This window comes from Hordeum vulgare, chromosome 1H (assembly GCF_904849725.1).
Source record: "Hordeum vulgare subsp. vulgare chromosome 1H, MorexV3_pseudomolecules_assembly, whole genome shotgun sequence".
Taxonomy (NCBI): domain Eukaryota; kingdom Viridiplantae; phylum Streptophyta; class Magnoliopsida; order Poales; family Poaceae; genus Hordeum; species Hordeum vulgare.
Genome location: NC_058518.1, coordinates 270,660,541 through 270,688,437, shown reverse-complemented (window position 1 = coordinate 270,688,437; position 27,897 = coordinate 270,660,541).

The window sequence follows — 27,897 nt, the reverse complement described above, 5'->3', positions numbered from 1 at the left end:
ATGAAATATGCTCCGAGTGGATCGTCGCCGACTGGATGATGGGGGCGTCCTTAGTTCAGTCGGAACTGTCTAAGGGCCTTGTCTTCTATGAAGGGTAGTCCTTGGGTAGGACCTATAGGGCAGGACTATGACCCTACCCTGGGGCTATAACCCCATCGCAATCATCAAAGAAAGACCCGTAAACGGAGAAGTCATCCATGAAAACGTCAACAATCTTTTCACAAAAGTCAGAGAATATAGCCATCATACATCTTTGAAGGGTGGCAGGTGCATTGAATAAGCCAAAAGGCATACGTCTATAAGCAAAGGTACCGAAGGGGCAGGTGAAAGTGGTTTTCTCCTGATCAAATTGCGCAACAGGTATTTGCGAGAAACCTGAATAACCGTCTAGAAAGCAGAAGTGTGTGTGTTTTGATAGCCTTTCTAGCATTTGGTCGATGAACGGCAAAGGATAATGATCTTTCCTGGTTGCCTTGTTCAGTTTCCGGAAGTCTATCACCATTCCTCTGTGGGATTAGTTCATCCTTATCATTAGGAACGACGGTGATACCTCCCTTCTTAGGTACGCAATGTACTGGACTTACCCAATCACTATGAGCAACATGATAAATGATTCATGCTTCCAGAAGATTTAATATTTCTTTTCTAACGACCTCTTTCATCTTAGGATTTAATCTCCTTTGATGATCAACAACTGGTTTGAAGTCAGGATCGGTTTTAATCTTGTGCTGACATAGAGTAGGACTAATACCCTTAAGATCATCAAGAGTATATCCAATAGCAGCATGGTGCTTCCTCAGAGTTTTTAGTAACTTCTTCTCTTCGTGCTCTGAGTGGAGAGCACTAATAATAACAGGATATATCTCCTTCTCATCAAGATAGGCATACTTAAGAGTATCAGGCAACTGTTTAAGCTCGAACACAGGATCACCCTTTGGTGGGGGAGGATCCCCAAGCAGTTCAAGAGGCAGATTATTCTTGAGAATAGGATATTGTTCTAAGACAATTTTATCTATCTCATCTCTCTCCTCCATATGCATATCATTTTCATGCTCAAGAAGATATTGCTCTAAAGGATCCGTAGGAGGTACGGCAATAGAGGCAAGAGCAATGATTTCATCCCTACCAGACGACTCTCTTTCATGGGGTTGTCTTCCGAACTTGGAGAAGTTAAATTCATGAGACACACCCTCGAAACTAACTATGTCAGTCTGCTTAGTGCAATCAATGTGAGCATTGACAGTGTTGAGAAAGGGTCTACCGAATATGATGGGAAAAAAGCTATCTTGTGCAGTACCAAGGACGAGGAAATCAGTAGGATACTTTGTCTTACCACACAGGACTTCTACGTCTCTCACAATTCCCAGAGGGCAGATAGTGTCTCTATTAGCTAGCATAATAGTGACATCAATGGGTTCTAACTCAGCAGGTGCAATCTCATCTTTGATTTCATCATATAGAGAACGGGGTATTGCACTAACACTAGCTCCCATATCACATAAACCATGGTAACAGTGATCTCCTATCTTGACAGAAACAACGGGAAGGCCAACTACAGGTCTGTATTTGTCTTTCGCGTGAGGTTTAGCAATTCTAGCGGAGTCCTCACAGAATTTGATAACATGCCCATCTATGTCTTCGACTAAGAGATCTTTGATAATAGCAACACTAGGTTCAACTCTAATCTCCTCAGGGGGTGCAAGTGGTATAATGTAACCCCTACGTATCATAGTTGGAGCTTTAGAATAATCCTTTATCCTAACAGGGTATGGTGGTTTCTCAGTGTAAGCACAAGGAACAACAGGATCACTAAAAGCAATGATTTTCTCCTCAACTAGATTGGTTTTGGCTATGTTGCTTTGTACAGGAGGATGATATTTAAACCACTTCTCTTTGGGAAGATCAACATGAGCAGCAAAAGATTCACATCGAGAAGCTACTATCTCAGAGTCAAGTCCATACTTAGCGCTAAAATCTCTAGAGGTGTTTCTCTCAACAAAAGATTTCTCTCGAGAGCTCATGATTGAGGCATGAATATAGCATTGATTTAAGCCTCCCCCAAGCTTGAGCTATGCTTTCCCTGTCACGAGGCCAAAAGTTATAAATAAAGTTCCGATCAAGATGTACTAAATGCATAGGATAGAACTTTTGATGAAATTGCAATTTCAACCGATTGTAGTCCCATGATCCAGTATCATCACATAGCCTATACCATGTCAACGCCTTATCCTTCAAAGATAAAGGAAAGACTTTCTTCTTTACCTCATCCTCGGGCAAACCTGCAAGCTTAAATAAACCACAAACTTCATCTACATAGATCAGATGCAAGTCTGGATGTGAAGATCCATCTCCTGTGAAAGGATTAGCCAACAGTTTCTCAAGCATACCCGAAGGAATTTCATAAAAGATATTTTCAGTAGGTACCTCGGGTTGAGGAACAACTCCTCGTGCTTCCAATTGTGGTGAAGATACCCCGAACAAACTCCTCAAAGGAACAGTTTCCATAGTGACAAGTGACAATAAATTTCAGCACGGTATATAAATGTTCCCTTACCAATTTCCACTTACCAAAGGCGCTTCATTCCCCGGCAACGGCGCCAGAAAAGAGTCTTGATGACCTACAAGTATAGGGTATCAATTGTAGTCCTTTCGATAAGTAAGAGTGTCGAACCCAACGAGGAGCAGAAGGCTGTGATAAACGGATTTCAGCAAGGTAATAACTGCAAGCACTGAAAGTAGCGGTAACAAGTGATTGTGTAGCGAGGTGAAATGTAGCAAGAAAAAAGTAACAAGTAACAAGTAGTAGCAACGGTGCAGCAAGGGGCCCAATCCATTTTGTATCAAGGGACAAGCCTGAACAAAGTCTTATAGGAGGAAAAACGCTCCCGAGGACACACGGGAATTTCTGTCATGCTAGTTTCATCATGTTCATATGATTCGCGTTCATTACTTTGATAGTTTGATATGTGGGTGGACCGGCGCTTGGGTACTGCCCTTACTTGGACAAGCATCCCACTTATGATTAACCTCTCTCGCAAGCATCTGCAACTACAAAAGAAGAATTAAGACAAAGTCTAACCATAGCATTAAACTAGTGGATCCAAATCAGCCCCTCATGAAGCAACGCATAGACTGGGGTTTAAGCTTCTGTCACTCCAGCAACCCATCATCTACTTACTACTTCCCAATGCCTTCCTCTAGGCCCAAATATGGTGAAGTGTTATGTAGTCTACGTTCACATAACACCACTAGAGTAAAAGACAACATACAACATATCAAAATACCGAACGAATATCAAATTCACATGACTATTATTAACATGACTTATCATGTGTCCTCAGGAACAAAAGTAACTACTCATAAAGCATAATCATAATCATGATCAGAGGTGTAATGAATAGCATCAAGGATCTGAACATAAACTCTTCCACCAAGTAATCCAACTAGCATCAACTACAAAGAGGAATCAACACTACTAGTAACCGTACAAGTACCAATCGGAGCCGTGAGACGAAGATTGGTTACAAGAGATGAACTAGGGATTGGAGAGGAGATGGTGCTGATGAAGATGTTGATGAAGATGCCTCCCCTCCGACGAGAGGAGTGTTTGTGATGATGATGGCGACGACTTCCCCCTCCGGGAGGGAAGTTTCCCCCGCAGGATCGTCCTGCCGAAGCTCTAGATTGGATCTGCTCAAGTTCCGCCTCGTGGCGGCGGCGAAACCACGAAAAAGCTCCCGTATGATTTTTTCTGGACCAAGACCCTTCATATAGCAAAAGAGGGGGGCTAGTGGGCTGTTAGGGAGTCCACAAGCTCCCACTCCGCCACCATGGGGGTGGTGGCGGTGGCAGGGCTTGTGGCGCCCTCGCAGCCCCCCTTCGGTAATTCTTTCGCCCAGTATTTTTTATATAATCCCAAAAAAATCCACGTAACTTTTCAGGGCATTTGGAGATGTGCAGAATAGTGGACTAAGATTTGCTCCTTTTCCAGTCCAGAATTCCAGCTGCCTGAATTCTCCCTCTTCAAATAAACCTTGCAAAATAAGAGAGAAAAGGCATAAATATGGTACCACAAGGTAATATAACAGCCCAAAAAGAAATAAATATCAACATGAAAGCATGATGCAAAATGGACGTATCATATTGCATCTAACCTTTTGTAGGTACTTGGAAGAAATACACTCTAGAAGATTGCCAAACAACTCTCGTCAAAAGCAATCTTGACATGGCCAAGTATCAACAACCTTTTCTTCAGAGATGAAGGAAGAAGACAACAAAATCATACCCTTGACAATTCTATGATATTGAATTTCACTCATGTCATTTTGATATATTATGTTCTTCCTTTCTTGACTAACCATTGTAGGTGAAAAGAGAACCAAAATATCATGGATATCTCCCAAGTCAAGATGATCATCATCAACATTGAGCATCCACAACAAGTTCACCTACATGCCACGTCAACAACATCATTCAAAGGTATGTACTCATATCCTTTATAGAGCTTTGCACCAAATCATGAGGTAAAGCAACTCAAGCAATATCAAGACATTGAAATGATTAATTAAAAAATGGCAACCCTATTCGTGCTTAACGATGAGTATGACCTATGATCAAGCATCCTTGCTTGACTCTTCAAGTCAAATACTCTAATATAGGTTACCTAGTCACCACCCCACATCTAGATGGAGAATATCGTATGGTTCACATTTGATCCTTCTCATTCTTAGAACCATTCCACTCTCACCTATATGTGTGTATTTTCAAAAAAAACTTTCTCTTATTCTTTTTACTTTTGTTTAAGTGTCTCAGTTGGAATTATCATTCTTTTGGACTCTTGACCTTTTGATACAATTCTTTCAATCATCCTTTTTTGTTAAAGAGTTGACTATCATTGCAACTGAGTTTCACCAAATTGGGAAACTCGGTCCAACTGATTTCTCCAAGAGGCCTAAATATCAATCTTTGTTCTACCGAATCATTATGGCTTGGTGGCTCCGATTTTTCTGACTTTGTTGCTCTCGTAATTTCTTCCGGACTATTGTATTAAGGGGGATACAACCTCTCTAGGGGGAGAAAAATCTCAGTGATCCCATACAATATAAGAGTGAGAATTCTCTAGGATCCCTAACTTACGGGAGATTATATCAGGGACTCTTATCTATTTCGAAGGGGGAGAACCTTCAATGAACCCTTACAACACAAAGAAGTATCCAGGATCCTCCTTATTCTCTCAATAAGCCCTTACCCTCTAACCATATTTTTGGTAATCAATGTCAAAGGGGGAGAAATTTCATCAAAGCTTCCATTCAGTGATTCTATTTATAGGGGAGAAATACTATCAAGAAGCTTATACAAAAGAGGGAGCAACAACACTAAGGGGAGATACTTGTATCAAACCTACACATTAAGGGGGAGAGATACAAATACCATTTTATTTGGATTTATTTGTTTGAACTTATTTCCCCACCTACTACCAATATCTACATGCTATGATTCAGGGGGGCGGGAAACTTTACATACTCACTTTTACGGGAGAAAAAGTTCTTGTTCCTTGGAGACATATTCTTTCATCAAATCCGATCTTAACTACGTCTTCAATTTCTTGGTACTTTTGAATTTCTTTGCGTATTTACAATAGGGTACTCTTGTGTTATCTAAAATTAGTTTTCCCAAGTGTACACCTATGTCAAGATGCTCAAGATCCTCAAGGTAAGTATATGCATCATGTCCTTGTTCATGATGACCACTTGTTTCTTGCACATATTGTTTGCAAGAGGGAGTCTTAAACATGGAAGTCTTTCATTCACTTCACATTTTATGCATATAGCCAAGTTTCCTATGACTTGTCTTGTCCTTCTACCTTGTTTGTGCCCATGCATTCCAAAGCAACTATGCTTTAAAGGGATTGCACACATTTAGGGGGGGGGGCTTGTACTTGTCATATTTCCTTCAAAGCTGTCATATCCTTATAAGTATCTTTATTTGAAGCTTTGATTGTATGTAGACATCAATTGCCAAAAAGGGGGAGATTTAAAAAACATATGCTCCCTTGATGATTTTGATAATTCATGACAACATACATTGTCGCTTGGACTAACACTTTTACCTAGATATTTCAGGATTAGTCCATGAAGAGCTATGGTTTAAGGTTATGTGGAGATACCCCTAGATGCAAGAAAGGAATAATATTGGCTCAAGCTTCAAGCTAGAATACTCTTCATTTTATACTTGTGAGAAATCACTTTTGAGTCCATAGGAAAGCCAATACTATTAAAAGGGGTTAAGGTAGTAAAATGAACTGATTGCTCAAATGCTCAAAGTTATCCACCAAAACACTCAGTCATTTTTCCCATATATCCATTCTGTCCACATACACAAATTCGGTGTCACCAACATTGCCACATCGGATCCACAGAGTTTGAACCTCAGACAGAACCCTAGCCATTGCCACCAAATCGGTGCAACCGAAACTGCATCGATGCTGCCGACTTCAGTGTGACCAACATTCTGTTGCCAAGATACACAAAATCAGAATTTTTGAGTTTGAGTATCGATGCCACCGAGTTTTGTCATCTGACCGTTAGTCACCATTTCGGTGCCACCGAGTTCTATATATATGTTTCAACGAGATGCAAAAGTTCACACATTTGTGCTAATCGGTACCACCCAGTTTCCAACTTTGGTGTCACCGACTTTGCTCTGTTGTGTGTAACAGTTGGATTTTGGCTGCTGCCTATATATACCCGTTCACCCACCTCTCATTTGTGGGACAAGCACTCAGAACACACACTTCATTTGCAGATCCATTTTCTGAGAGAGAACCACCTGCTCATGTGTTGAGACCAAGATATTCCAATTCAATCATTCTGAAACTTGATCTCTAGCCTCCCCAAACTGCTTTCCACCAAATCAACCTCTCCTACCCATGCATATTCTATGAGAGAGTGATTTGTGTTGAGGAGACTATCTTTAGAAGCACAAGAGCAAGGAGTTCATTGATCTACCACATCTATTACCTTTTGGAGGGTGGTGCCTCCTAGATTGGTTAGGTGTCGCATGATAACCTCCTACTTCGTGTTGTGGAGTTGAACCAAGATTTTTGTAAGGGCAAGGAGATCGCCTACGTCGTGAAGATCTACCAAGAGTAAGGCTAGTCCTCCGTGGACGGAAACCGTGGTGGGATAGATAAGGTCGATTCTTTGTGGACCCTCCATGGGTGGAGCCCTCCATGGACTCTCGCAGCCGTTAGCCTCCGTGGGTTGAAGTCTCCACTAACATGGACGTACGATAGCTCCACCTATTGGAACCATGCCAAAAATCATCGTGTCAACCTCATGCGTCTGATCTCCCCACCTTACGCCTCTACATTACACTTGCATGTTTCAATTTCCGCTCCTATACTCCTAGAACTGCATGTGTAGGGTGACCTAGACTTGTTACAACTGCTAGATTTCTTCCCTCCTAGAAATTAGGTTAGGCTAGAATTTTTATCTTGACAAGTAGTCTATTCACCCCACCCCCCACACACACACTTCTAGACACATCTTCTATCGATCCCTCAAACCTTCGTGGGTGGATCCCTCCATGGACTCGCGTGGTCATTATACTCTGTGGGTTGAAGTTTCCATCAACTTGGACGTGCGATCGCACCAGCTATCAGAACCACACCAAAGATATATGCATCTTCATTGCGTTTGATCTGTCCAATCCCTCATTAACATTCATGTGCAATTTATTTTTTTCTGTGGCACAACGCATAGACTTGCATTTGTAGGATGTGATAGACTTGGTAAAATCGCTAAAACTTTCCTACCAATGAAATTGGAAAAAAATTAAGTTTTAAATTTGGTCAAGTTGTCTAATCCCCCTCTATACATACTTTCGATCCTACAAGGTGTATCACGGATTTGGTCTCTGTTGCATTGGTTCCACAACCTAGGAGAGTATGGCGTATAGTGAGGGAAGTTATCACCATAGAGGTTCATATTTAGATGGTATAAACTTTGCTAATTGGAAGCATCAAATGAAAATGTATATTGTTGGACATAACCCCGCTATTTGGGCTATTTTTTGTTGGCTTGCAAGGTGAATTCTTTGGAGATGGAAAAGAACTGAATCGTGAAACGACAGCGAAAGAATTGAAGATGTTGTAATATAATTCCCAGGCGTTATACATTCTATTCAACTTCTTATGCCTCGAAGAATTCAATAACATAAGTCGCCTTGAGTACACCAAGGAAATTTGGTATACTTTAGGTTACATGCACGAAGGAATCGAAATCGTTGAGGAATCTAAGTTGGATGTGCTTAAAATTCAACTTGACAAGTTCAAGATGAAGGATAGTGAAGGAGTCGCGGAAATGTACTCTAGGCTTGCTCTCATCACCATTGAGATTGTAGGTTTAAGAAGTGAAGAGATAACATCAAGAATATCATTATAGCCTTCGATAGAAAGTACAACACCATGTGTGTCGGGACCCCAATCCTGAGTCATAAGAACCTAGCCTCTAACACATCACATCACTTTGCGGCCTCACGCACGGTAAACTCCACGGCTGCCACCTTACCTTGGCCGGGACCGTTTGCGTCCTCTGGCTCACGTATATGAATATGTTGCTAGCGTTCAAACGACAAAGAACCCGGGTCGACATGACTAGTTATAAACCCCAGCGGTACAACCGTACAGGGACAGTCATACATAACCCAGCAAAGTAGGTGTCGGTCATCAGCGTGTGTAGACAAGTCGTAGCAAGCTACAAGGACTCCATTACACCGCGTGACATTTCCCCGAGGGGACAGACACAGCAGCAAAGAAGGATACATGCCTGTCAATCAATGTGTTCCGAGCAGTAGCAAACTACCAAGGCTCGATGGAATCACAAAGAGGCATTTCCCTGTAAAGAGTACTACTAGAGGCAAACAACTAGGTGTTGAATCCCACACATATAATGCATTTCAAACATACACACATTATGCACGATATGTGTAGATACAACATGGCATCACAACATAACTCTATGACTCAAGCATTTATTAAAGACTCATAAGAGTCAACATAGTATGATATTACAAACAGGGGTCTCGTGACCCGACACTCAAGTCATACAATCAACAAGCGGAAGCAAATCATGTCTGGGTACAGACATCTACTAGAAGTGGCTGGAAGATCCTGAAAAGCTACTACGACCCTACCAAAGGAGCCAGACCTCTGTCTGGGATTCCCAAGCTATTCTAGTCAACATCGAACACGTCGCGTAGAACCTTTTAATGAGTCTAAGTCTTCTCTGCAAAACATAAATAAAGCAACGTGAGTACAAAGGTACTCAGCAAGTCTTACATTAGAACTATCTACACATGCATCATGTTTCAATGAAAGGATTGTGGGGTTTGATTGCAGCAAGCCAGCTTTGACTCTTGGCTAACCTGTACTACGACTACAAGTTCTTTCTTTGAGGTGGAATAATGCACACGAGTCCACATATTCACCAATTCAATACACCACTATGGATCCACTCTCGACTCCCTACGAGAAGGCCTTCCATAGCACTCACACTTATCTTGCATGTTTTAGAGTATCCATTTAAATTGTCTATGTACCACGTAATGTTTCCAAGTAGTCCATATCCAAGGACGCGGCTATTCGAACAGATTGAATCACCCTGCAGGGGTATACTTCTTCACACATGCTCCCACCACTTAGCACCATATGCACGTCATGCATCTCGGCAAACTTCAAGCGGAAGCACTCGCGTGGGTGTCGGCCACGACCGTTAACCACACAAGACCCTAGTCCAGGTTTATCGCCTATTTGAGACTGAACCCGCAAGGAAGTCCGGCCGAGGTTTCCTCTACGGCCCCAAACGATGCGCGCAGGGTTCCCAAGCCCACCATCCGGGTGCCACTTGGTACACCGTGCCACTGTGTATCTACCGTAGTGAAGCCTACCCCGTCGGGCAGAGCTAAACACGGCCGCCAACACTTTTCCTACAAACACCAGAAACTAATTGCAACTCCTGGACAGAGATCTAGGCAATTAATAAGCCGAGCGGGGTCATATTTCAGGGCCCAATGCATGGTAGTATCTTGTCTTGGATAACATACACAGAACTCAGTTCTTAAGGACGGTCCCAATGAGAGAACCCACCTGGTACTCCTACATGGCCTCTCATCGCTACCTTTACCAAATCAGATTCACACCTTTACTCTCACACTGTAGGACATGAACACAACCATTCCGATTCATCATCCAGACGGATCATACCCGACACGACTCTAAGCATACCAGGCATTGTAAACAAGCATGGATGAGTAAGCACAACAAGGCTCAAGCAGTTGCTACTCATGCTAAGTGGTTTCAACTATTTACTGTGACAAAATCAGGTCATGCAAAGGAATGGGTTCAACTACTGATAACATGTACAGTTGAATCGTGTTTGTCCTAATGCAATAAAAGAGAGCAGGAGCGAGAGAGTGGGTTTATTTCAATATGCTCAAGGGGGGTTTGCTTACCTGAGACGTCTGAAGATAGCAATGAGTCTTCATCAATGTCAACGATCACATCGTCGGAAACATCGTCTACCGGAAGGGAACAACACCGGCAAACAAGAAGAAACAACATTACTTCACGGAAATGCAACACTATGATGCATGCTCAAGACATGAAATGAAAAGTGGCAGGGCTAATGTGGCTATCATTTCTTAAGTTGAAGTTGGTTTGAACTAGGATTCAAACATCACTTCAATTCGGGTATCTTTCCAAGTACCCTTATAATTGATTCGACCTGATGCTCATAAAAAATTGTTCAAACATGCATGGGGTTAGTATTTTGAGGTACTGATTTGCATTGACCAATGTTTGGTCATAACAATTGAAGTGGAATTCAAATAAGTATCAAATTCCATCTCCAAACTAATTATGAAATTTATCCTATTCACCATTTTGCCTATTGGTGATGTTAACTTTTTCAAACATGCATGAAAATGCCATAATCAGATTCCTTGGATTTTTCTGATACTTTTTCATATATAAATTATTTTCATCCGAGTTATATTTTAATTTCTATGATTTTTACAAGTTTTAGCAATTTCCTAGATTTATTTTATAATAGGAAATCAATTACTGCGTCATCAGTCAACTACGCCTGGGCCAGGTCAAACCTGACCAGTGGGGTCCACTGGTCAGTGACCGAGGTGCTAATCCCGCGCTGACCCGCACTAAGTGGGGTTTGACTCACCAGTGGGGCCCTCTGTCAGCGGCTAGGGGTGGTGGTTAGTGGTTAGTTAGGCTGATCACGTCGGGGGCTACCGAAACCTGGCCGGCGGCGACCACGGGCGCGGCGGAGGCTCGCCGGAGATAAGCTAAACGGTGCTACAGAGGCCCATTCTGCACGCGGTTTACGGCTACAGAGAGCTGGCGAAGCAGCCGATCTGGCACGGGCATTAGGAGAAGCTAGGGTCGCCGGAGAGAGTGCCGGCGACGAGCAGAAGTGGCGGCCGAAGCTCGGCCTTCCGCGGGTGAGGGCTGCAGGGCACGGGGAGGGCAGCTGATGGGCTCATCAAGTTCCTGGCGGCTCCAGGAGCTCGATCCCCAGCTCGAGCGCGTGGAAGAGGCACCACAGCGACGGTGACGACATGGCTGGCGACGAGGAGCTCTCGGCCTTGGTGGGGAACGGGGCTACGGTGCGGGAGAACCACGGGAAAGAGAGGGGAAAGAAGCAGTGGCTCACGGGGGTTCCATTTTTGGCATCGGGGAGGTCGAAGAAGCCCGGTGGCAGCAGATCGACGGCGGCGAATCTCGGTGACCGGAGATGAAGACGACGACGATGCCAGCGCCAGGGGGCTCCGGCTCGATTTGCTCGACGGGGAGGTGCAACACGTCATGGCGGAGGGAATGATCTGCTCGGATAGGACTAGCAGGGGCCGGAGGGCACGGTGGTGAGCTCGAGCTCGAGCTCACCAATGGCGGCAGAAGAAAGAGAGAGCAGGGCAGAGGAGAGGGAGAGAAATGGAGAGGAGGGGGAGGAAAACGGGACGGCTCTCCCGAGCCTATCCTAGCCACCAGGTCGGCGGGGAGGCCAGGCAGGCAGGAGGCATGGCGCTCTCACGAGCTCGCCGTCCCCTGCTTCTCCTCTGCCTTCTCGCAAGAGGTAGAAGACAGGGGTGCCCCTTGTGGGCTGGGCCAGCAGGTGTGCACAGGATAGCTCTCTCTCTCTTTTCCTTATTTTTGTTTTATTTTCTTTCTGGCATTTAGATTTAGGATTTTAATAAAACATTTAATCATTTTATAAAATCCTAGAATAGTATTATGTGACAGTAATAAAAATAATCAATGCCACAAAATAGTTTCAACATTTTTGAAACTTTTAATTTAAAAGAAAACAAAATAACTCCATTCCAAACAGTTATTTAATCAAATCAAAAATCCTTTTCAAAATGTTCCTGTGACGTAGAAATTTGGTTTGACAAATTTATTCCCTGTCACTATTTTCCCAATTATTTGGAACATTTTTCTGGTTCCTTTTAAGGTAATATATTTATTGCCTTTTTGTCAATTTCAACTCATTTGGCTTGATCACTTCCATTTCCAGATTCAATGCAATTTGAATGCATGCATGAAATGCAATGGCAAGCAAGGCAAACTTGGGTTGTGACAATGTGCATCTTAATCCAATTAATTCCAAATTACAAAGATCTCAAGCCCACAGAAATCATTGGAAGGAGTGTCATTAATGAGATGTCACTCAAGGACAAAGAAGAGCTCCACAACAAGTAAAGTGGTTCTTACAAAGCCACAAGTGACACTCCCACAACCTCTAGAGACATTCTTGTTACCAATGAAAGACAAGCCTCATAGTTAAGAAGTTCAACAAGTTCTACAAGAACAGAGGTAAGGAAATAGGCTCCAACTCAAGATACGATGAGAATCATTCTTCTAGTCGTGCCTAATATTGTTACAATTGTGGAAGACCCAGAAACTTCTCCAATGAGTGCATGGCTCCTTACAAGAACAGAGATGAGTAACCGAGAAGGAGAAAAAGAGATGAGTCCCCTCTAACAGAGAGAGAAGGAGTAGATAAGATCGATATGAACAAAGACCTTCCGAAAAAAGAAAGTATCCGAAGAGGAAAGACAAGTACACCGAGAGCTACACAAGATGAAGACCTCAAGATCATGTTGGTGAATGGTTTTTCGTCTAAGATTCTGACAACCAATCCATGGAAAGCTATTACTCCAACTTCGATTATACTCAACATGAAGTTGTTGTTGGACTAGCACTCGTATCCTCCAAATCATATGACTTATTTGACTTACCACACAAAGGAATTGGAAGTTTATTCATGCCTAAAGGCCCCAGGGTATCACACCCTAATTCACTGACTTTAATGGTCATGAGGATGACTTCTTAGGTGATGATGATTTGATATTCTTTAACAAAATTGATGATGTTAGTCAAAATGAAGTTGATAGTAATCATGATAGTCAACATGACCCATTTTATGATGCTAGGAAGTAGATTGGGTGCTTAACTAAAGAAATAAACACTCTTAAGTTAGGTTATCAATCTACTAAAGAAGATCACTAAGAGATTCTAAGAAACCATGAGAATCTACGCTTCGAGAAGCTAGATTTAGAGCAAGAGGATGAGTTTCTTAAAGCTATTCATACCTTTCAACCATATCCATAATCTTTTATTGTTCCATTCTATTATATTATCAATCTTGGATACTTTATATGCAATTATATGTTATTCTATGTCATTTTTGGGAACTAACCAATTAACCCACTGCTAAGTGCCAGTTTATTCTGCTTGTTTTTTTTTTGTTCTCCACGAAATGAGTACCAAATGAAGTCCTAATGCGATAGAACTTTTTGAAAAAAATATGTGGACAAAAGAGACCCGCGAAGGTTCGAAAGGAGACAAGACGACAGACGAGGAGACGACAAGCGAAGAGAACGCACCCAGGGGGTAGACGCGCCTTGATGCCTAGCGGGACCCACGTGGCTCTGTGTGACCTACTTCCACCACCATAAATTCTCTAAAGTAAGCAAACCAACAAAGAACCACCTGAAACACTTTTTTCGCTGCAGCAAGTCTCTGTTCTGCCATGATCCCATCTGGTGACCTTTCGTGTGCCCTGTCGAAGGGGGAATCGATCAAGGAGGCCATCTACATCAACCTTGCTGCCTCCATGATGATGTGTGAGCATTCGACCATGGACCTATGGGTCCATAGCTAGTACCTAGATGGCTTCTTCTCTCTCTTTGAACTTCAATACAAAGTTCACTCCAGTTCCCGCGGTGATCTATCGATGTAATCCTCTCTTGAGGTGCGTTTGTTGGGATCTGATGAATTGTGCGTTTATGACCAGATTATCCATGAATATATACTGCATCTTCTAGGAGTTCTTTTATGCATGATTGATACGTCCCAAACGTATCTATAATTTCTGCTTGCTCCATGCAAGTTTTGGGTGATAATGTTATGTGTTTTGTACACTTTCATACCTTTTTCAACATATTTGTACTAACCTACTAACTCAGTGCACCCAGTGCCAGTTTCTGTGTGATGTTGTCTGTGAATTGCAGGTTTATACCCATATTTACAATGCCTGAAATATTCCACAAATAATATATAAAATCAGCGTTCCACAAGACTCGTGACGGTCGAATGAGGCCAGAGGGGGTCACCAGGCCCCCAGGCGACCTAGTGGCGCGGCCTGACCCCTGGCCGCGCAGGGAGACCGCCTGGGTGGGGCCCACCCCCTCTGGTGCCCTACCTTGGATCCTATTTTTACCCCCGTGGAGGAAACCCTGATTCGGAACCCTTTTCTCCAGAAGCAATTCCGATCTCCGCCTCCATCGCCAACAAGTTTCGGGGGACCAGAATTCCTGTGCCGGCACCCTCCCGGGACGGGGAAGTGCCCGCGGATTCATCTCCATCGGTGTTGCTTCCTCCCTCCATGAAGGGGAGTAGTTCCTCCTCGGGGCTGAGGTCTTGTACAGTAGCAATGTGGTTAATTCTCTCACCCATGATGTGATCTTGATTGTGATCATAGGCTATGTTAACCTAGGGTCATCCTATGATGTTTCCCCTTCTTCTATGTATTGGATTTATGTACTCACTTGATCTTATCTAGTATAATCCCCGAGACCATGGTGACAGTGGTCTATTGGACATGGATTAGAAGAATATTTTCATGAGTGATTTCCTCTTTTGTGAATTGATTGAAGATTGAGAGTCTCTTGGTGCTTGTCTTTGACTATCCTTGAGGTACATTGTGATGATTGTGGTACTCACTTTGGATGGCCGCGGTGACATTGGGAAATTCATAGATGAGAACTACGAACTCTAAGGTGTGCTTTTGTAGCCCTACATAATTCTCGTCCTCTTTTGATCACAAAGGAATGACCTTCGAGTATGTCACCGTTGCATGTTTTAGTGGAAATATCATGTGATTAGACTATGTTAATGTTGTTGGGAGTTGCCACTAGTGAAAGTATGAAACCTAGTCCTTGTTTCTCACCATTGTTACACCGTTTATGCTCACTTTTTTCACTTGCTACCTTGCTGTAACTTTTATTACAGATTTATATTACCTTGCTTTGCCACACCTATCACCCATATTTTACCATCTCTTCGCTGAACTAGTGCACCTATACAATTTACCATTGTATTAGGTGTGTTGGGGACACAAGAGACTTCTTGTTTCTTAATTGCAGGGTTGCTTGAGAGAGACCATCTTCAACCTCTACTTCCCTGAGTTCGATAAACCTTAGATCATCCACTTGAGGGAAATTCATGTTGTCCTACAAACCTCTGCGCTTGGAGGCCCAACATAGTCTACAAGAATAGAAGCGTGCGTAGACATCAATGATTATTATAGCTTTGTAATTGTCTCTGATATATCAACTTGGTTTGTCCAACTATATTGATTTATTTTCAGGAGGAGTGGTGCGTTGTGATTGGTTCAATCTTGCGGTGCTCAATCCCAGTGATAGAAAGGGAGATGAAACATATTTGTATTGTTTCCATGAAGGATAAAATGATGGGGTCGGAACATATTGCTTGTCTTACTTTTTCTATATGATGTCGTCTTGCTCCAAGCATTACTCTGTTTCATACTTAATACTCTAGATGCATGCTGGATAGCGGTCGATGAGTGGAGTAATAGTAGTAGATCCAGGCAGGAGTTGGTCACTCTTTTATGGATGTGATGCCTATATACAAGTTCATTGTCCTGAATAGCATGTCATAACTATGCGCTATTCTGTCAATTGCACAACAGTAATTTGTTTACCGTATGTTATGTTCGAGAAAGAAGCCTCTAGCAAAAACTATGGCCCCCACGTCTACTCAAATATATTTACTAAAACTCAATTTACCTTGCTGAGATTTATTTAAATTTTATTTAATTTTATTTTTATCCTATCTATCTACCAGTATTTAATCATTGTAACTAACAAGTTCAAGGGGCATGACAACCCTCTTGCCCGCGTTGGGTGCAAGTGTTTGGTTGTGTGTGTGTTCATGTTGTCGAGGGGGGTTTACGAGAATCTCCTATTGGATTGCTAACCTTGGTTCTCTCTAAGGGAAATACTTACATCTACTGTGTTGCATGTCTCCTCCACTTCGGGGTAAATCCAAGCAGTTTAAAAGTAGCACAAAGAATTTTTGGCTTCGTTACCTTGGAGACATCATCAAATTCTCACGAGGTTCCTTCACACAAATTATCATTCACTTGTTCTACTTTATTTTGCTTTTATATGTTTTTCCCTAAAAAATACCAAAGACACAAAACATTTCTCTTTGCTAGTTTACTTGTTTCGCTTGTTAGTTTGCTTGTCTTGTCACTATGTCTCAAGAAAATACCAAACTGTGTGATTTCTCAAATACTAATAATAATGAGTTTAGTAGTACTCCTATACCACCCGGCAGTAGTGCAGAATTTTATGATAATAATGTTGCATCGCTAAATCTTATTATGAAAGAACAATTTTCTCGAAGTCCTAATGAGGATCGTGCTTCACATCTTAAAAAAATTGTTGATTTATGTGATATGAAAAAGAAAAAGGATGTGGATAACAATATGGTTAAGTTGAAACTATTTCCTTTCTCACTAAGAGATAAAGCTAAAGCCTAGTTTTCATCCTTCCGTCGTAATAGTATTGGAACATGGGATAGGTATAACGATGCTGATTTTCCTCCTCGTAAAATTATTTCTCTCAGAAATCAAATTATGAATTTTGAAAAACAGGAGAAAGAAAATGTTGCACAATCATGGGAGAGAATGAAATTTATGATTATAAATTTTCCCACTCATGCCTTAAGTTTATGCATGATATACAAAGTTTCTATGCGGGACTAAACTTTGTGTCTAGAAATCTTCTAGATTTTGCTAGACGTTGTACATTCTCGGAAGTTACAATAGGATAAGCCATAAAACTTCTCGATAATATCATGTACTGCTTTCACAATGGCATATCGAGCGAGCTACAACTAGTAAGAAGGTAAACTCTCTCAAAGAAATCGCTACTTTGAGTGATAAAATGGTTGATCTAATGAATATGTTTGCTAATAAAAATGCTAATGTTGATCCCAATGATGTTCCACTGCCTACTTTACTTGAACAAAATAATAATGCCATTGATGTGAATTTTGTCTCTCGAAATAATTTCAACAACAACGTTTTGGAGGAAATTTCAATCATATACCATATTATAGTAATTCCTCTAATAATTACGGTTCTTCCTACGAATATTCTTCTAATATTAATAAATTACCCTCTGATCTTGAGAACACCATTAAAGAATTTGTCAGTTCTCAAAATATTTTCAACACTATGGTAGAGGAAAAACTAGATAAAGTAGACGATATTGCTAGAAACATGGATAGGATTGCTCTTGATAGGGATCTTAAAAGAAAAGTTTTTCCACCTAAACATGATGTTAATGAGTCCATTAAATCTATTCGAATGTCTGTTAATTACAGTAAGGATAGTAATGTTAGGTTGAGAGCTAATCATGAATTCCTAGAAAAGGCTCTTCCAACCGGTTTTGGGTGTAATCATGATGAAGATCTTAAAATGATTGGTGTTTATCCTATTGAACCTCTATTTCTAATCTGAAAAGTTGATGAAAATGGGAATGGAGATGAGTTAACTTTACCTAGAAGGCATCTGATACGTCTCAAACGTATCTATAATTTTTCATGGTTTCACGTTGTTATCTTGTCAACTTTGGATGTTTTGTTTAACTTTTATATCTTTTTTGGGACTAACTTATTAATCCAGTGCCAAGTGTCAATTCCTGTTTTTTCTGTGTTTTTGACTCTTTTCAGATCTGATTTTGGAACAGAGTGCAAACGGAATAAAATCCCCGAAATAATTTTTTCCAGAACAGAAGAAGATCGGGAGGCTTGAGGGCCAAGGCAGTGGGCCCACAGGGAGCCCACAAGCCCTGTTGCTGTGGCCAAGGGGGTCGCGGCAACCAAGCTTGTGGCGTCCCTGGCGCTCCCCTGCCCTAGGTCTTTGGCCTATAAATTCCCTAAAAATCCAAAAAAACCAGGGCATCCACGAAAACACTTTTCCGCCGCCGCAAGCTTCCGTTTCCGCGAGATCTCATCTGGAGACCCTTCCCGGTGCCCTGCCGGAGGGGACTTTGGAGTTGGAGGGCTTCTACATCAACATCATCGCCTCTCCAATGACTCGTGTGTAGTCTACTTCAGACCTACAGGTCCGTAGTTAGTAGCTAGATGGCTTCTTCTCTCTCTTGGATCTTCAATACAAAGTTCTCCATGATCTTCATGGAGATCTATACGATGTAATCCTCTTTGGTGGTGTGTTTGTCGAGATCCGATGAATTGTGGATTTGTGATCAGATTGTCTATGAATTATATTTAAGTCTTTGTTGATTTCTTATATGCATGATTTGATATCCTTGTAAGTCTCTCCGAGTCTTGGGTTATGTTTGGCCAACTAGATCTATGATTCTTGCAATGGGAGAAGTGCTTGGTTTTGGGTTCATACCGTGTGGTGACCTTTCCCAGTGACAGAAGGGGCAGCAAGGCACGCATCATGTTGTTGCCATCAAGGGTAACAAGATGGGCTTTTATCGTAGATATGAGATTGTCCATCTACATCATGTCATCTTGCTTAAGTCGTTACTCTGTTCTTTTGGACTTAATACACTAGATGCATGCTGGATAGCGGTCGACGTGTGGAGTAATAGTAGTAGATGCAAAAAGTATCGGTCTACTTGTTTTGGACATGATGCCTATAGATATAATCGTTGCCTTAGATAACGTCACGACTTTGCGCGGTTCTATCAATTGCTCGACAGTAATTCGTTCAGCCACCATCTATTTGCTTTCATGAGAGAAGCCATTAGTGAACACTACGGCCCCGAGGTCTATTCACAACTATCGTTTCCACTTCCGATTTTACTTTGCTCTGTTTACTCTTTGCTTTCAGTTGTCACTTTGCAAACAATCTATAAGGAATTGACAACCCCTTCATAGAGTTGGGTGCAAGCTCTTTGTGTTTGTGCAGGTACTTGTGACTTGACGTTCTCCTCCTACTGGATTGATACCTTGGTTCTCAAAACTGAGGGAAATACTTAGCGCCACTGTGCTACATCACCCTTTCCTCTTGAAGGGAACACGAACGCAAGGCTCCAAGGCTGCGGGGAAATCCTTTGCATATTTGCCAAGGAAGTCCCTATAGGCGTAGCCGCAGCAGCAGGATTCCTGGCGCCGTTACCCGGGAAGGTCTGTTGTCGCAGTAGCAGAAGGATTTCTGGCACCGTTGCTGGGGAGGAGATCTTTCCAAGTAGGTGTCACAAACTCATCTCTTGCATTTACTTTTTTGCTAGTTGCCTCTCTTTTTCCTCTCCCCCACTTCACATTTGCCGTTTTCGTTTGCCTTTCCCCTTTGCCGTTTCCTTTTGCCTTTTTGCCGTTTTTCTTTGCCGTTTTATTTTGCCCTTTGCCGTTTTCCTTTGCCGGTTTTCTTGCTTGCTTGTGTTCTTGTTGGTTTGTTGAAACCATCATGGCTGAAAACACCAAACTTTGCGACTTCTCGAGTACCAATAATAATGATTTTATTAGTACTCTGATTTCTACCGCCACTAGTGCGGAATCGTATGAAATCAACATAGCTTTGCTGGATCTTGTTATGAAAGAGCAATTCTCTGGCCTTCCTAGTGAAGATGCCGCATCCCATCTCAATACCTTCATTGAGCTTTGCAATATGCAAAAGAAAAGAGATGTGGATAATGACGTGATTAAGTTGAAGCTTTTTCCTTTCTCGTTGCGAGATCGCGCAAAAACTTGGTTTTCTTCTTTGCCTAAAAATAGTATCGATTCTTGGGATAAGTGCAAAGATGCTTACATATCCAAGTATTTTCCGCCGGCTAAGATTATCTCCCTACGTAACGATATCATGAATTTCAAGAAACTTGATCATGAACACGTTGCACAATCTTGGGAGAGGATGAAGTTAATGATTAGAAATTGTCCCGCTCATGGCTTGAGTTTGTGGATGATTATACAAATCTTTTACGCTCGTTTGAATTTCGCATCTCGCAATATCTTGGACTCCGCCTCAGGTGGAACATTCATGGAAATCACGTTAGGAGACGCTACAAACTCATAGACAATATCATGACCAACTACTCTCAGTGGCACACTGAAAGGTCACCTACTAGCAAAAAGGTACACGCTATAGAAGAAATTAACTCGCTTAGTGCTAAGATGGACGAGTTGATGAATTTGTTTGCTAGTAGAAATGCTCCTTTAGATCCTAATGACATGCCACTATCTTCCTTGATTGAGAGTAGCAACGCTAGTTTGGACGTTAATTTTGTTGGTAGGAACAATTTTGGCAACAACAATGCTTTTAGAGGAAACTATGTTCCTAGGCCTTTTCCTAGTAACTCCTCTAACAATTATGGAAATTCCTACAACAACACTTATGGAAATCACAACAAATTACCCTCTGATTTGGAGAGTAATATCAAAGAGTTTATCAACTCTCAAAAGATTTTCAATGCATTCATAGAGGAAAAACTACTCAAAATAGACGATTTGGCTAAGAGCGTTGATAGGATGTCTTGTAATATTGATGCTTTGAAAGTTAGATGTGCTCCTCCCAAGGTCAACTTGTATGAAACTTTAAAAGCTATGTGTGTCTCCATGAATGAGAGCAAAGAAAGAACCGCCCAAATTCACGCTAGGCATGAATGGTTTAAAAGGGTGCGTTCTAGTGATGCAAATCACGAAGATCTTAAAGTGCTCGGTGTGACTCCTCTTGAATCTTTGTTTTCGCGTGTCAAACCTATTGATGAAGGGGCTGGATATGAATCCACTTTGGTTGAAAAACGCCCCAATGATTCGGAGTCCACCTATCTTGATGATAATGGTGTGGAGAGTGGAGTAGAAGAAATCCAAATTTTGGGTAGTAATGAAACTCCCACTTTGGATTTCAAGGAATTCAATTATGATAGTTGCTCCTTGTTTGAATGCATTTCTTTGATGCAATCCATTGCAAACTCTCCACATGCTTATAGCCAAAGCAAAGCCTTTACCGCACATATCGTAGATGCTATGATGAAATCTCTTGAAGAGAAGCTCGAATTAGAAGTCTCTATACCTAGAAAACTTCATGATGAGTGGGAACCTACTATCAAAATCAAGATCAAAAAGTATGAATGCAATGCTTTGTGTGATTTGGGTGCTAGTGTTTCCGCGATTCCAAAGTCTTTATGTGATATTCTTGGTTTTCATGAGATTGAAGAGTGTTCTCTTAATTTGCATCTTGCGGATTCTACTCTCAAGAAACCCATGGGAAGGATCGATGATGTTCTTATTGTTGCAAATAAGAACTATCTACCCGTGGATTTCATTGTACTTGACATAGATCGCAATCCTTCATGTACCATTATTCTTGGTAGACCTTTCCTAAGGACTATTGGTGCTATCATCGATATGAAGGAAGGGAATATTAGATTTCAATCTCCCCTAAAGAAGGGCATGGAGCATTTTCCTAGAAAGAAAATAAGATTGCCTTATGAATCTATGATGAGGGCTACTTATGGTTTGAGCACCAAAGATGACTATACGTGATTCCATCACCTTTTGCCTAGCTAAGGGCGTTAAACAATAGCGCTTGTTGGGAGGCAACCCAACGAATCTATCCTTTTTCTTACTGTTTTGTGTTTTCTACACTTTCATAATTCTGTTATGATTGTGTTTCTTGTGTTTCTTTTTGCGTTTGTGCCAAGCAAAACTGTTATGATTAGTCTTGGTGATGATCGTTTGGTCATGCTGGAAAAGACAGAAACTTTATGCTCACGAAAAGAATTTTATTTTTTTTCTGTAAGAGCTTTTGAGTTGATTGTTTTTCTGCTGATTGCTACGCAAATTCTTCACACTGTCGAAATTTTTCAAATTTTTTTAAGTAACAGAAGTATACGAAGTATACAGATTTCTACAGACTGGTCTGCTGTTAACAGATTCTGTTTTTGTTGAGTTGGTTGCTTATTTTAATGAAACTATGGATAGTATCGGGAGGTATTAGCCATGGAAGATTGAAAATACAGTAACCCAACATCAACATAAGTAGAATTTAAGTTTGCTACAGTACCTAAGGAAGTGGTGGTTTGCTTTCTTATACTAATGTTATCACGAGTTTCTGTTTAAGTTTCGTGTTGTGAAGTTTTCAAGTTTCGGGTGAAGTTCTTATGGACAAAAAGATAAAGATTGGCAGGAGCTCAATCTTGTGGATGCCCAAGGCACCCCAAGTTGATTCAAGGATGTCGTAAAAGCCTAAGCTTGGGGATGCCCCGGGAAGGCAACCCCTCTTTCGTCTTCAATCCATCGGTAACGTTACTTGGGGCTATATTTTTATTCACCACATGTTATGTGTTTTGCTTGGAGCATCTTGTATCGTAGGAGTCTTTTATTTTTGTTGTGTCACAATCATCCTTGCTGCACACCTAGAGAGAGATACATGCACTCACCATGATTTTGTCGAGCTTCACTTATATCCTTTGGTTAGACAATTCAGCTCATATGTGCTTCACTTATATCTTTTGAGCTAGTTGCTTTTGCTCTATGTGCTTCACTTATATATTTTAGAGCACGGCGGTGCGTGGCTTGGTAGTTGATCTATGCTTTTAAAGTAGTCTCAAAAGGGGTAGTTATCCAAAGTGATATGAAAACTTCCACCTTCATGTGCATTGAATAGTTAGAGAAGTTTGATTCATCTCAATTAGTTTTGAGTTGTGGTTGTGGTAATATTGAAGTTATATTAGTAAGGAGTTGTGGATCTAGAAATACTTGTGTTGAAGTTAGTGATTCCCGTAGCATGCACGTATGGTGAACTGCTATGTGATGAAGTCTGAGCATGCTTAGTCTATTGATTGTCATCCTTTGTGTGGCGGTCGGGATCGCGCGATGGTTTATACCTACCAACCCTTCCCCTAGGAGTATGCGTTGGATGCTTTGTTTTGATTACTACAAAAACTTTTGCAACAAGTATATGAGTTCTTCATGACTAATGTTGAGTCCATGGTTTAGATGCACTTTCACCTTCCACCATCACTATCTTCTTTAGTGCCATGCAACTTTCGCCGGTGCACAAAACCACCCATATAGCCTCCCTCAAAACAGCCACCATACCTACCTACTATGGCTTTTTCAAAGCTATTCCGAGATATATTGCCATACGATTACCACCATGACATGTGCCACCACTTCTACATTGCCATTGCATGATCGTAAGATAGCTAGCATGATGTTTCCATTGATGTCTATGCCATGCTAGATCATTGTCACGACACACTACCGAAGGCATTCCATATAGAGTCATCATTGCTCTAAGTTTTGAGTTGTAAGTGTGATGATCATCATTGATGGAGCATTGTCCCATGTGAGGAAATAAAAGAGGCCAAAGATGTCCACCAAAAAAAAGAAAAAAAAAGAGGCCAAAGAGCCCACAAAAAAATATATGAGAGAAAAAGAGAGAAGGGACAATGCTACCACCTTTCCACACTTGTGCATATTAAGCACCATGATCTTCATGATTGAGAGTCTCTCGTTTTGTCACCACCATATAGCTAGTGGGAAATTCTCATTATATATCTTGGCTTGTATATTCCAATGATAGGCTTCCTCAAAAATTGCCTTAGGTCTTCGTGAGCAAGCAAGTTGGAAGCACACCCACTAGTTTTCTTTAAGAGCTTTCACATACTCTTAGCTCTAGTGCATCATTTGTATGGCAATCCCTACTCATTCACGTTGATATCTATTGATGAGCATCCCCATAGCTCATTGATATGCCTAGTCAATGTGACCATCTTCTCCTTGTTTGCCTTGCAACCTCCACCACACTCCACACCACTTATAGTGCTAAAACCATGGCTCACGCTCATGTATTGCGTGAGAGTCGAAAAAGTTTGAGAAAGTAAAGGTGTGAAAACAATTACTTGGCCAATACCGGGATTGTGCATGATTTAAATTCGTTGTGCAATGATGATAGAGCATAGCCAGACTATATTATTTTGTAGGGATAACTTTCTTTTGGCCTTGTTATTTTGAAAGTTCATGATTACCTCGCTAGTTTGCTTGAATTATAAATGTCTCCACGTCAATAGCAAACTATTGTTCTGAATCTAATGGATCTGAACATTCACGTCACATAAGAATATTTACAAAGGACATCTATGCTAGGTAGCATGAAAGTATCAAAAATTCATTCTTTATCACTTCCCTACTCGAGGACGAGCAGGAGTTAAGCTTGGGGATGCTTGATACGTCTCAAACGCATCTATAATTTTTGATGGTTTCATGTTGTTATCTTGTCAACTTTGGATGTTTTGTTTACCTTTTATATCTTTTTTGGGACTAACTTATTAATCCAGTGCCAAGTGCTAGTTCCAGTTTTTTCTGTGTTTTTGACTCTTTTCAGATCTGATTTTGGAACAGAGTCCAAACGGAATAAAATCCCCGAAATAATTTTTTCCAGACGGAAGAAGATCGGGAGGCTTGAGGGCCAAGGCAGTGGGCCCACAGGGAGCCCACAAGCCCTGTTGCCGCGGCCAGGGGGGCCGCGGCAACCAAGCTAGTGGCATCCCTAGCGCTCCCCTGCCCTAGGTCTTTGGCCTATAAATTCCCTAAAAATCCAGAAAAAATTAGGGCATCCACGAAAACACTTTTCCGCCGCCGCAAGCTTCCGATTCCGCGAGATCTCATCTCGAGACCCTTCCCGGTGCCCTGTCGGAGGGGACTTTGGAGTTGGAGGGCTTCTACATCAACATCATCGCCTCTCCAATGACACGTGAGTAGTCTACTTCAGTCCTATGGGTCCGTAGTTAGTAGCTAGATGGCTTCTTCTCTCTCTTGGATCTTCAATACAAAGTTCTCCATGATCTTCATGGAGATCTATACGATGTAATCCTCTTTGGCGGTGTGTTTGTCGAGATCCGATGAATTGTGGATTTGTGATCAGATTATCTATGAATTATATTTGAGTCTTTGCTGATTTCTTATATGCATGTTTTGATATCCTTGTAAGTCTCTCCGAGTCTTGGGTTTTGTTTGGCCAACTAGATCTATGATTCTTGCAATGGGAGAAGTGCTTGGTTTTGGGTTCATACCGTGTGGTGACCTTTCCCAGTGACAGAAGGGGCAGCAAGGCACGCATCGTGTTGTTGCCATCAAGGGTAACAAGATGGGCTTTTATCGTAGATATGAGATTGTCCATCTACATCATGTCATCTTGCTTAAGGCGTTACTCTGTTCTTTTGGACTTAATACACTAGATGCATGCTGGATAGCGGTCGACGTGTGGAGTAATAGTAGTAGATGCAGAAAGTATCGGTCTACTTGTTTTGGACGTGATGCCTATAGATATAATCATTGCCTTAGATAACGTCACGACTTTGCGCGGTTCTATCAATTGCTCGACAGTAATTCGTTCAGCCACTGTCTATTTGCTATCATGAGAGAAGCCACTAGTGAACACTAGGGCCCCCGGGTCTATTCACAACTATCGTTTCCACTTTCAATTTTACTTTGCTCTGTTTACTCTTTGCTTTCAGTTGTCACTTTGCAAACAATCTATAAGGGATTGACAACCCCTTCATACCGTTGGGTGCAAGCTCTTTGTGTTTGTGCAGGTACTTGTGACTTGACGTTCTCCTCCTACTAGATTGATACCTTGGTTCTCAAAACTGAGGGAAATACTTACCGCCGTTGTGCTACATCAGCCTTTCCTCTTCAAGGGAACACCAAGGCAAGGCTCCTAGGCCGCGGGGAAATCCTTTGCATATTTGCCAAGGAAGTCCCTATAGGCGTAGCCGCAGCAGCAGGATTCCTGGCGTCGTTACCAGGGAAGGTCTGTTGTCGTAGTAGCAGCATCCCATTTGTTCGGAGGGTGATAATCTTAATGATAAATATGAAAAAAGTGGGTTTGGAGAGGTTAATACTTTAGCTAGTGATGTGCATGTGCCCATTATTTTTTATTACAAGTATTTTAATTATGAAAGTTGTTCTTTATTTAAATGTATTTCCTTGTTGCAATATATAATTAATTCATCTAACGCTTATTAACAAAATAAGGCTTTTACTAAACATATCATAGAAGCTATGGTAAAAGCTCATGAATAGAAACTTGAACTAGAGGTTTCAATACCTAGAGAATTGCGTGATGAATGGGAACCTACTATTAAAAGTAAGCTTAAATATTATGAATGCAATGCTTTTTGTGACCTTGGTGGTTATGTTTCTACTATACCTAAATCTCTGTGTGATGTGCTTAGTCTCCCCAATATACATGAATGTTCCCGTAACTTGCACCTCGCGGATTACACTATTAATAAACCTTTGGGTAGAATAAATGACATTCTTATTCTTGCTAATAGAAATTATCTGCATGTATATTTCATTGTGCTTGGTATTGAATGCAATCTGTCTTGTCCAATAATACTTGGTACGCCTTTCTTACGAACTATATGTGTTATTATTGATATGAAGGCAGGAAACATAAGATTCCAATTCCCATAAAATAAAGGGATGGAACACTTCCCTAGAAAAAGAATTAAACCACCTTATGAATCTATTACAAGGGCCACCTATGAACTAAACATGAAAGATAACAACACTTGATACTATGCATTATGCCTAGCTAGGGGCATGAAACAATGATGCTTGTTGGGAGGCAACCCAATAGTTATCTTAATTTTTTTTTACTTTATGTTATGGTGTGTTGACATGATTATTCCTACTGTAATGATTGTATATTTTTGTTTTATTATAGAGAGTCTCTTTTGTCATTTTCATACCCTGGTGGGAATTTTTCATTATAGAACTTGGATTGTATATTCCGATGATGGGCTTTGTCAAATGAGTGAAGTCTTCATGAGAAAGCAATTTGTATGCACACCCACTTAGCTTCAGTTTGATCTTTCATATGCTTATAGCTCTAGTGCATTCGTTGCATGGTTGTCCCTACTACTCACATTGATATTGATTGATGGGCATCTCCATAGCCCGTTGGTCCGCCTAGTAGATGTGAGACTTTCTTTCTTCTTTAACTCATTTTGATATCTACCATCATAATATTTTCCACCCATATGCTATATCCATGGCTCACGGTCATGTATTGAGTGAGTCACCCGAGTTGTCATTTTCATATGCTAGTGGGAATTTTTCATTATAGAACTTGGTTTGTATATTCCGATGAGGAGCTTCCTCAAATGTCAGAGGTCTTCATGAGAAAGCAAGTTGGATACACAAAAACTTAGTTTCATTTAAGTTTTCATACACTTACATCTCTAGTACAACTGTTGCATGACAATCCCTACTCCTCGCATCGATATCGCTTGATGCGAATCTCC